The sequence below is a fragment of the Lampetra planeri genome, chromosome 8 (assembly GCF_965212315.1).
Source record: "Lampetra planeri chromosome 8, kcLamPlan1.2.h2, whole genome shotgun sequence".
NCBI lineage: Eukaryota > Metazoa > Chordata > Hyperoartia > Petromyzontiformes > Petromyzontidae > Lampetra > Lampetra planeri.
In genome coordinates this window covers 10,562,384-10,574,460 of record NC_136114.1, presented here as the reverse complement: position 1 = coordinate 10,574,460, position 12,077 = coordinate 10,562,384, and the positions used below count along the sequence as shown (strand labels likewise).

At 40.7% G+C, this 12,077-nt stretch overlaps 1 protein-coding gene across 1 annotated transcript in view; it reads left to right on the top strand.

The window, feature by feature from the left end:
- Nucleotides 1–12,077, top strand: part of SND1 (staphylococcal nuclease and tudor domain containing 1) — a 220,360-nt gene that overhangs the window by 88,126 nt on the left and 120,157 nt on the right. The gene's annotated exons all lie outside the window — the stretch shown is intronic.

The window sequence follows — 12,077 nt, the reverse complement described above, 5'->3', positions numbered from 1 at the left end:
ATGCATCTTTGTAGTCGTCTTGTCAGCTGGTGTTTGACAACATATAATTAATTATTGAGTGCAGGGACATGTTTTGACCTCGACATCACAATGGCACGTGTAATTGTTTATGTACGTACAAGTGTTCTGTTTACATGCCGAAGACATGAATAAAACAGAACTTGTTTAGAGCAGAAAAGCATTGCAAACAAAAAGGGTGTTATTTAGTGTGCTATGGGGTTGAGTTTCCGTTCATTACCTGTCGGGACATGCACATTGTCTTGCGTAAGAATATTCATTGTTGTGCAGAGTCTAAACTTATTATTTAGCTTGGTATGTGTTGAGTTATAGCACTGTTATATATCGACGGTGATAAACTGATCGCCAGGGGTTGTTTTTCTTGACAAGTTGATAGCTCAGTCATCAGTTGCTAAATAAACCATGAGAAAACATCCGCTCGCTCAACACGTGTGTCATGGATTATGATTCCTAACAACCAGCTGAAGGATTTCCACGGCATTGCAAGCGATCGATTGAAAAAAATATATACCTACGTTGCATTCTCTTATTTTGACGACACAATTCTTGGGCCTAAGTCACACTGCTGCGGTGACAGGATAGGGTTGGAAAGGGAGTCACTTTTCATTGCTCTTTGTTGACAAATAATTAATTATCAGTGTTTGCCGGGGGGGGGGAGACGAGTTTTGTCTAATGGAAGTCAATGTCAGATGAGCGTGAAGTCCTTCCATCACATGCCATCGGGGGGTCAATGTGAATAGCCACCCGCATTCCCCTCCCACCCCTGGCCAAATGTTAGCCATAATCGACAGGCATACTGTCAAGTAAAATGTCTCGTACAAATGTACAAATGTTATGAAATATGTACACTTATTTGGAAGTCACCACTATTTATATTTGCTTATTTAAATTTGCTGTACATATTTAAAGTTACCAATCAAGATTATTAACATACTACTTTGTCAATTAAAAATTTTTAAAGTGCTTTTTTTTGCTGAGGCTTAGGATAAATTTTCAAAGTGTGTTTGTGTACTTACCATATTGAAATGCTGTGCACCATTACCTAATTGATTAATTTGGGTTTGTTCATGTAAGTCACTTTGGATTTTGAAGGATTTTCAGAAGTATGACATACGGTGGGTGACGAGGGCCGCACGAGGAGCACCTTAAATGTCAGATACATTCACACACTGCAAAATTACAGGCTGACACGATTATTTGCACACATTCACCCTCCCCTCATATTTTACAAGAATTCCTGAGGCCTTCCACTGCTCTTCCCCATCTTCTGGTACCCAGTTATTAATGGGTTTGGAAGAAATGCCGTGGCATCTCCGGCAAAGCGTTGTGTGTCTTGCACGACAGGTTGATTACATACAACACACACACTTGCCTTTCCTCAGGTTGTCTTTAAAATTGCTGTGGGCAGATGTTTCTCCCTCATTGTAGGCAACACTGAAAATAAAACACATTTTTTTAAAAGTTACTATGGCATATTTATGGAAAAATGTAAACTGTACTAAACACACTTCATTTCGGTAATTAAAATGGTGTTCACATAATTCTTTTTAGGATTTAATATATTTTTTTATCTGCCCTCAAGTAATGTTGAGTGGTAACCAGATGTAAAACAAAAGCGTTTTAAAAAATGTAAATACGGATATAATTTGTTTATGACCAATTGAGTAATCAAGTTTATTGTTTTTGAGATAATCCAATGGAACTACATCTTGATTTTTTCCTCTATACATTTATTTCTAAAAGTTGGCCTAATTTAAGTTGCCTTATGAGCAGATGTCCTTACACTGATTAAACTGCAGTGGGCAGAGGCTGAGAGAAGGTAATTGCTTTTCCATACGGAGGAGATTTCTTTGCCCAAATAAATTATAATTTCAATGGAGCCACTGGCCCCCAGAATAAGGTTGTATGAACCAGGGGCAGATAGATCAAAGCGGCAGGGGGGAAAAAGGAAGATCCAAACCTGGAAAAAAAAACATTTTTTTATTTGTTTGCACTAAGATATTTTTAAATATATATTTGAACTCCACAAATAGACACCGAAAATATTGATTAATGGTCTAGAATGTCTTCTAAACATCATTGTTCACCTATAAACAACCGGGGAAGATGCAATACAATACTGCGTATTGGATGATTTTTTTCTTCTAACATTACGCATTTCTTCATCTTGTGCCAGAAGGAGGGGGAGGGGGCTGGGCGAACTTGATATGTTATGCACATTTGTTACAATGCATGAGTGATTTCGACCACTAAAATATGGGTATGTTTTCAGTAACTTTGTGGTATTCTTAATATTCTATGTTTTTTTCCTTCATGATGGCTTGTCATTTATCAGGTTATGTCTCTGTAATTAATGAATGCTTTATTCGGGGGAGTCGAGCATAATATGTTTAGGAAGCTTTGTGTTAAGGTACACGCAGTGCACTGTAATCAATTTGGCAGTGACTTAAATGCATGTGTGGGGAATGCGCACACACAGTGTTGTGTAATGGATTTCAGATATTCGAAGGTTGCTGTGTCGTGGCAGGGGTCTGCCATGGTGTATTGTGGTCCGATTAAAATGCTCACGGTGATCACAGTATGTCAGCATACATGTGCCTTTGCTTATCATAATCGGCCATGCTCTGTCCACTGCTTGATGAAGGCCTTCCCCAAACTATCGCCATCTCTCATAATTCCGCGATTATTGCATCGCAGAATTTTTATAATCGGTCCAGCGCCTTCGCACGGGCTTATTTTTCCATCGCTGCATCACCATGGTGGGCATCCTTTTTTAAATCCTTTATATTAAGTTTGCCTGCTTGCTTAGGACCGTGCAAATCTTTCGGTCGTTTTTTAACCCACTTCCCGTGATCCAATCAAGCTGACATTTTCCACACAGACTCGTTGTGCGTGACAATTAATGTTCGTGAAATTTTTTTCTCCAAAATTTTACACTTTTTAGGACAAAAATATTATATTTAATTACCAATTGCTTAATGCTGCCATGCAATCATTTGACCCATAGGTGGCAGCCATCTCAAGCCAGAGGACGAGATGACTCTAGCCGCCACACATATAAAGGATTTATAGTGAAAAACTTTGTTTTTACGGGTTATACTTGTTCATGCGTGTTCTCTCCTTTGGCTGCCACCTTGTGATTAGTCTTGACCACCAGTCACGGGTCCCCTCTAGCGATGTGTCTTGCCCAAGTCTACTCACATTCTTAAAAGTCAACGTGATGTCTCTTTACACACCTTTGAGCTGTCGTTCCATTTTCTTTGTCAGTTTTCTTGTTTCGGCTCCACATCATAGAATAATTAAAAGGCGCCTTTTGGCGTCATCTGGTCCAACACCATGTGAGACTAGGCTCTAAGGAAAGCTGTCTCGGGTGTGGACCAATCAATTTCAAGGACAATGCATACATTATCAGAGTTGTGTTTTTTGTTTGCTTTCCGACTGCAGGTATTGTGGTCAATGCAAACATGACTCCTTGTAAAAAAAAGGTGTCAGTTTTGTTGCCAGATAAAAGGGTAAAAAAACAATTATCATATTTTGCTACTGGCAAATGAGGTTCCAATGGTGAATGAAAACGTTCTTGCTGAGGCAAATTGTTTATTTGTTTTTTTATGATTCGGTTCAGTTTTGCAAATGTACTCTGACCTGCTCTTGTCTGCCTCTTTATTTGAAAATTTGATCATTGTCCACCTTCAACAATCTATTAAAAAAACTGCCTTTTCTACTGTAATGAAGAGTCGTGTATCGGGTTGGGTCCTCGCGGGTATCCACGGTGGTGAGATGTTAACTCCCTCGCCTGGTATATAGGAGGTCATGGGTTCGATCTCGACCCTTGACACCTTCTGTATATTTGGAGGATGCATGTTCTCCCCGTAGTCGCATGGATTTTTCTCCGCATCTTCTGATTTTCCCTCCACATTTTATAAACATGCGTTTAGATAATTTGGCTGCTATAAACTTCCACACGATAAGCCACTTTGTTGAGCTATCATTTGTGGCCAGGTCGCTTCTGAAAAAGAGCTATATAGCTCAGTGTGCCTTGCCTGCTAAAATAAAAAAAATTGTTTAATGGTAGCTTAATAGTTTAACCTGCACAAAGCGAGTTGGAACCAAGCAATTTTCTCGACTTGTCGTTTGGGTGTGGGTCTGGTCATGACGCGAACAAGGATATGATGACCGTGTCCTGACCGCACCCGCGAACAGCAAGCAGTAAAAAAATTAACCCGTAAAAACAAAGTTTTTCACTATAAATCCTTTATATGCGTGTTCAATGGGCCACAACCCAGCCCACATTGGTCTTTGAAACGGGCGGCTAGAGTCCTCTCGTCCTCTGGCTTGAGATGGCTGCCACCTATGGGTCAGATTATTGCCTGCCACCATTAAGCAATTGGTAATTAAATATAATTTTTTTTTACCTAAAAAGTGTAAAGTTTTGGAAAAAAATTTTCACGAAAAGAAATTGTCACGCACAACGAGTCTGTGTGCAAAATGTCAGCTCGATTGGATCACGGCGGAAAGTGGGTTAAAAAACGACCGAAAGATTTGCACGGTCGTAAGCGCGCAAGCAAGCAAGTGAACTTAATATAAAGGATTTAAAACGTCATGGCTCCATGTTGCTCTGCTGGTACCACACCCGACCTAATGCAGGACTCTACTCTCATGCACTTCACCTTGGGTCCCTCAGAGAGAGATCTTCAATTGTTTTTCTCATCCTGAGCCTCACTTTGCAGCCTTCTTTGTTGAGTTATTCTGTCATATGCTGAAAGTTTTTTTCCCATCAGTTATTATGGTTGTCATCAGCAAATCTTAGATGGTTATATTTTTTCCATTTCATATTTATACCTTGGGTTCTCCAATACATTTTCTTTCAAGCATCTTTCAGTGCCACTTATATGCTTACGTGCAACAATAAAAGGTCAAAGTTATTTTCTGCTCAAACGAGCACTGAGGTGGTGCTCCTCCCCTGCTAACAGCCCGAAGCGAGTGCGTGGCAATTCCACATGTCTGTGACAGGAGCTTGTCCATGCATACGGCTACCGCTGGTGACTTCCCACAAATGGTTATCCTACCTGTCAACCCAGAGGGATGATGGGCTGCATCATCCCCCGGCCAGGATTTGAACTCGTCAGTTGCTTGCGAGCCGCTCGCTCTACCGCTAATGCATTGTGGGTCGTCGTTGAAAAAGAACTGCTAAGCTCAACGTGAGCCGTAACCAAAATAAACTGACAGCCCGACTGACTGATATGGACTGTATTTAATGTTTTGCTACTTCAGCTATTGCCATAAATTATAAACTGGTAAATTAAGTCTCCTTTTATCCGTGAGTTTATTCACCAGGGGGATGCTCTTTGCTCCTGGGTAATGCATTGCAACGGATGATTTTGCTTCAGGGGAAATACCACCTTTACATATTTCTCACCATGAGCAGGGCTTGTGCGGCAGGTCTTGAAATCAAGCTTTGTCATCTATATTTAGCTATTACATATCGTGAGTGAGTGTACCGTGTCCGTGAGGGAGAGTGTATGATTGTGCAATGTGAATGAATGCATGTTGCGTGTGCTGCGTGTGTATATTGTGTGCGAGTGCATTACGTGTAAGTGCAATGTTGGAGTATTTTCATGGTTGTGATTTGTAAGGTGCTTTGAGAAGCCACAGTATTTAAGAGCCCAATAAATGCAAATCTGTACGCTCATGTGGCAGTCTCATACACTCATTACCTTTTTGCAAAGGAGTCCTCAGTGACTGTTTACACGAGGGAAATCATTTTTTTATTGATATTGAACTCCAGCACAGAATATTTTCGCTCCTATGAATTAGGCTAGGCTGAAGGGTCTTTAAAGCCTTTAAAGTCAATATTAGTTTTGCCGGTGCACTTTGGTAACTTTTATAGTGATCGCCAAAGCTTAGTTTGGTATTTAACGGTTGTCTTTATCCTAAACTGTCTCAGTAAAGTGTGCCTACCACTGGTCTGACCAAAGTTGTTAATTTTTTGTAAAATTATTTTTGTGGTATTTGCTTTCTTTGGGGATTGAGGATATGGGTGTGGAGGTGGCATATGCTGCAAATTATAATCCATAAAATGTTTGCATGCTTTTTATATTAATATTCAGCACGCTCAGTAGCCAAAGCACAGAAATAAAGTTTGAAGACAATGAAGAAAAGGAATAAATCCCGGAATTCCTTGATGTGTTTACACATGAAACACTTAACTTGCCTTGGGATGCATGCTAGATGGAGATAATGATGTTGATGGCAATGATGGATCCATTACATTAGACCATATGGTGAAACCGGCGTGCAGGCATTTTTTATGTATGTTTTTTTTGCACGCATTTCGAGGATGTTTGTGAATTAAAGGTTACGGAAGCGAAAACTAGATATATGTAGAAGTATCGTGCTACGAAATATTAATTAAGAAGATTTTTGGCAGGCCTTTTGTGGAGTTGTGGTGTGCAGAAGATGAAATGTGTCGAAGGAAAGGAGTATTAATTTTTGTTGAGGGATGATTGACAGAGTATTTCTGTACGCCTTTCTCTCCACACAGCATATTCTAAGCGCAGGTGCTCTACGGTGCATGTTATGAATCTAATGACTTGTGGCTAACAGCGTTGTTGAAATTCAGAATTTTCGAAAATTGTCTAAATCAGCAATTTAACAGAAATTTGCATCAATTAATAATAATGAAAAAATAAATCATAAAATGGAAATAAGGCACGACGTTTGACAATTTTGTTTTCGCTTTGTATTTATAATTTGTTTACCTATACTGTCCTGTGACATTTGCCAAAATGCCATTATATGAATTGACACACAAAAAAGTTGCTCCAGGATTTCTATACACTTTATCGAGTTGAGACGGGGGCGGCGGGGGGGGGGGTGTGTTTTTATCCCATAATGCAGTGCTTCTCAACCTCACTCATTCCACGTCACACGTTTGAGCTGGCTTCAAGTTAGCGGCACGTCGTTTGCCCAACTGCTCGCGCACGACCGAGGGGGGGCTAAGAGGACCCGGGGGGGTGGGATGAGGGATGACGGCCACATGCCGTACTGTGTCCCGACCAATGGAGAGCAGAGGGTGGGATGTGATGAGTGAGGGCCGGATGGGCACACGTGGGGTTTTGCTGGAGCGGCCACATCGGTTTTCTTAGCACTGCTGCAGTGTACAGCTTTGGGATTGAATTTGACCATTGGGTTGCCACCGCCCCTGCCTCTTTACAATTAAAGAAATGTGTCGTCGCCTGCCAAAGATAACAATTTCTGTAACCAGTTTAGTCTACTCTGCTCAAGAAAAAATATATAAGTTTTAAATCGAGACGTGGGAAGAAATATCTCGTCATTGGCAACGTGAAAATGTACTTTTTAATGCGGATTTTTTTTTCTCCCCTCGGCATCGCATTTGAAACTGTTGGGCAAGTTTAGTTAAATGCCTCTGCCCACCCAGAAAGTGTGGGTACTCGTGCGTCTTCCCAGATAATTGGCCAGAATGGAGGAGTAGGCCGAAAACACCCTCTCCAGGTGGCTATCCAGAGCTTCCTATGTTGGAGACTTGTACATCAGCAGTGACTTGAAACAATAATTTAGAGGTTTGTTGCTATACCAGCCATAGAAGCGTGGACTCAACCCGATTTTACGTCGGTGACCGTCGACCCCCCAACAAAGATCCGTCATTTGCTTTTTAACTGTCACACATGTGTAGTACACTTTGACCCGTTGTAAAATAAGTAAAAAATACGGTTTGAGGTACGAGCACAGCGTGCCTGTGAAAAAAATCCTATTCGTGAACAACTATGGAAAGTGACAGTTACATCGTGCACAAAGATTGCAGCTGGGTATGGGTGGGCAGTTGATTGACATGGGCGGATATGTGAGGGTCAGATGTGCGACGTACTGTGTGCAGGGGGCACACGATTGGCGTGTTTCTCAACATACCTTAGTATGTTGGCAGTTTCTCCCCAGCTGTTGTAATGTCAATGAGAAGGAGGACAATGTCTATACCCAGCTGTGTCTGGTCTGTACAGGGAGGTTAATATTGAAATAACAACCTCTCCCTCTGTTCACTGATGTCGCTATGACAACACCCATGGCCGTGTACAATGATTATAGTTCTCCCTCTATGCAATATAACAATATGTGTACTCCCCAAACGTCAACCAATTTTGTGGTGGTATTACTCTCTGCAGTGTACTTTTGCTCAAATTAAACTGTCGAGTGATTCTTTTTTTTTGCAGACACCTAACTTTTTTAACGTGCACATTCACATTGATATTGCTCATAGGAAATTAGCAATCGGGCTTTCTAGACTGTGTAAGTACAAGACGTCCGCTGTATGAAGATGAATATATCCCCAAGTACACTGCCAAGTTGGAGAATTTCATTCAGCAAACAAAGTTGCTGTGATCATATTCTCCCGTACGGACCCGAGCAGCACTGGTGTTAAATTTGCAGCGACCCACAATCCCAAAGCAATCATTCTTGTTGCCGCATTTATCTTCCATTCTCATCCCTGGCCCAAAACGGATGTTTGATTTGACCGAGCCCTGTTTGATAGTTTTAAACTACTTCATATATATCATTGCTCTAGAAATAATTGCAAAGGGTGTGGACTCATTCTCATTCTTTGTCGTTTTGGCACATTTTTTATGCTCTTTTTTTTTGTCCCGGTTGCCAGAGTGAATGTTTGAGCATATTGGCAGTTCATATGCATGGTATGACGATATGTCAGGTCTAAAGGGCTGAGGGCACCTATCAAGAGACGGAGGCATTTGTCATGAAAAGGGCAAGGCCTTAATAAACTCATATGCTACTCACTTCAGCTCGATTCAAGAGCCTGAATAAGTAACCTGGTTTAATTCCATTTGTTAGCCCGAAAACTGCTTAATGTTTTATGTAAACTCCCATTTCTTGTGTTGCAAATGTTTGCTTATAAAACCACGTGTATGTTTTAGGTGTTAGCGTATCTTTTTAAACATTGAACTGAACTAATTCCACGTAAATTAACAGGTTCGGCATCCATTCAGACTTCTGTGTAAGCTTCGGCAATAAATATGTGGGGCGATATTGGCAAAAAGTAGAAGACAAATAAAAAAAGCAATTGATCTTCATACAGCTTAGGTAGCCTAATGGGATCGGCTTTAAACAATTACAAGCCGTAAGCTGCCTTGCCGGTTCGGGTGGTTGATTATCTCTTTGCCACTAGCTCGAGAAATGCTTTTGAAATGATTATCCAACATTAGGCCCTGACCTTTTCTTACATTCCTACCATGCCATGTAGCTATATAACGCTCAGACCATCAACACTTTAACCTTTTTTTTGGCAGGGGGTGCAGCAGTAATGGCAAATCAATTCTCTCTCCCTTCCTTATTGACAACTGCACTTTTGTTTTGCACACACAGAGCTGGCTTGTGTGTTATTATGTCGGTTATGTATTGAGCTAGTCATTGCACGAGCTTCACAACAAGTTATTTTCAAAACTCTTCCTTCCATTTGTGTTTGAAGAGTCGGTGACACGTAACAACATCTGTGTTATTAGTTTATTTTGCTCAGGAATTGTCTGAAATTGATGTTTGCGGCAAAAGTATTTTCCTTACTCTTTATTGATTTGCGACTTACGGTTACGCTATCGAGCTGTTAAGAGAAGGAACGGGCCATTTCAAAAATGCTTCTGTACAAATTTGCTATTGATGTGTCGCATTTAGCTATAGGGTGACATTAGAAGTGTGATATCATTTATGTACAATTTGTGGGATATTTTTTTATCCTTTCCGGCTGATTCCAAGTCATGAACTGGATGACTCAGATTTTGTACCACAATTGCCTGTCAACCTTGGGTTATTATCTCAGAATTTTTAATAGGGGCTGGTAGAAAAGGTTTACAAATACATTATCGGTGGTAGGTCACCCAGCGAGCACCTGATATTACAAACGACCTATTTAGTACCGCAAGACTACCCTGTCAAGACTGCTTCCGCGATTAAGCACGCATTGCAGGTTACATGACCGCTATTTAAAGAGAAGTGTCAATTCCTCAACAAAACTTTTGACTTTTTCATCAATTGCAAGCGGTCTCAGTTTAGACTTTTTTTTACGATGTCAAGTGAGGATTTTTTTTACTCATGTCATTATGAAGTTCTGGAAAGTTCGTCTGTATTGCACCTCAACATTATTCTGTCGTGGTGTCCATGTCATATTTGTCTTGCTAAGAGAATGAGGCTTGAGTTACCTGGCACTGTGTACACATCAGTACAAACACACTTTGCATAACATTTTAATTAAACAGTCTAGGTACATTGAACTTTTCTCCCACCGTCTGTAGCCGTCCTAATTGGAGGTGCGAGGGGGGAGGGACAACAGACAATGTCCACATTGTAATACGTAGATGTAAATTGTATTGATTATTGAGCTACCATGTGTAAAATATATATTTAGAAACCGTTTCAACTCTCTTCGATACCTTGTGGGCAAGTGTGAGTGGTTATAATAAACTGGCATATTTTGACAGTTGTAAATACTTTTGTGTATTAACAGCAATCACTCGGTTAGTAATTGTGACAGCTTATGATGACTGTTTAGTAAAACAATTGAACAAGCCAAAATATTTACAGGATTTTTTTTACTTAGTTATCATCGCTTAGTTTTGTCCTGTGTGCTGCATTGGTTGTTTTCAGCTAGCACTCCCAATCAGCAGACATTCACAGACCAGATGGCTATCCTGGTCCTGCCAATGTCCCCGCTGATGTTCATGGCTGACATCCCCCCCCCATCGCTCGCTTGCTCTGCTCTTTCTCCATTCCTTACCCACACTTCTCTCTCCTCTCTCTCTCACTTGCTCTTGCAGTGCGATGTGTAACAGCAGCTGGTATGGCCGTGCATAGCAAGTGCTCAATTACAGTACTGCAGTGCATGTGCTAATTTAACTGCCAGATCTCATGGTTTTAAGTGTTTCTTTGCCGATTGAATTTTGTTCTAGTATTTTATAGTTGCTTGCATTATGCGACAAACTTAGCGGGAGGTGGAGCCGTTTGTTTATTGGTGGTTGCTGTGATGGGCAAAATACGGTGGAAAGTGGCCAAAATAAAGAAAGGGGTAATCAACACAGGTGAGGCGATTAAAACAAAAACGTGCCAATAGTTTTTTTTCTTTTTTGGAAATAGTGCTGTTGTATGGAATTGTCATGGTGTCAAGATGTTCTTCCTTCTATATTGATTAGATTTGCAGAGAAAGCTACGTGTAATTTCCGTTGGGATAAAGTGTGAATACTCTCCCACCTCTGCTAAAACATCTGTCCAGCCAAATACCCTCTATCGGAGCTCCTTCTAGTGGAAGCCAGCAGTGAAACGAGCAAGTAATTGCAGGGCCGCATCCCCTTTACCTTTTTAATCTGAAATTAAATTCATCCTGGAAAATGGTGCACATTTCACATTAATCTAAATTCACACGCGTAATATGCAAAAAAATTACACACACACACATTTTATGCACGCCCACGCATCGCCTATTTTTACAGCGAAACAGTAAAGAATGGTCGAAGAAAGAAAAGGGTAGTCGTGGGAAGTGATGGGTAGAGGTGGGGGGATGGGGGAACAGATGAGGGAGGTGTTAAAGGTTGAGAGGAGTTGAGGGACTGCAAACGCACATACTGCAGGAGAAACGGAATTGAGGAATAATGCTCTCACGTTCCAGCTGCAATTCTTTTTTCCCCTCCCTTGTGCAGTGGCTTCCCATTGTGTTTTTCATATCACGTATTGAATGCTTTCCAGTGTTGTCCTTGCTCTGTGGCATATCCCTGGAGCACTGTAAGTGTATTCGATGTGGTCTGGAAACTTATCAATACTGGCTTGAATGTGTACAAAACACATTGAGCTCTCGGCTAATATTTTGTAAACGTGAGCACTAATCCAGGAGGTTAATCTTCGCTTAACAGAAAAGTCAAGTTCCCTTGGTCATGTAATATGCACATTGACCCCTTTTGGTAAAATGCTTGGTATCTACAATATGTACATATATAAAAAATATATATAGTAATATTAAATCATGGTTATTTTTGCAATGAGTTAAATTTCCC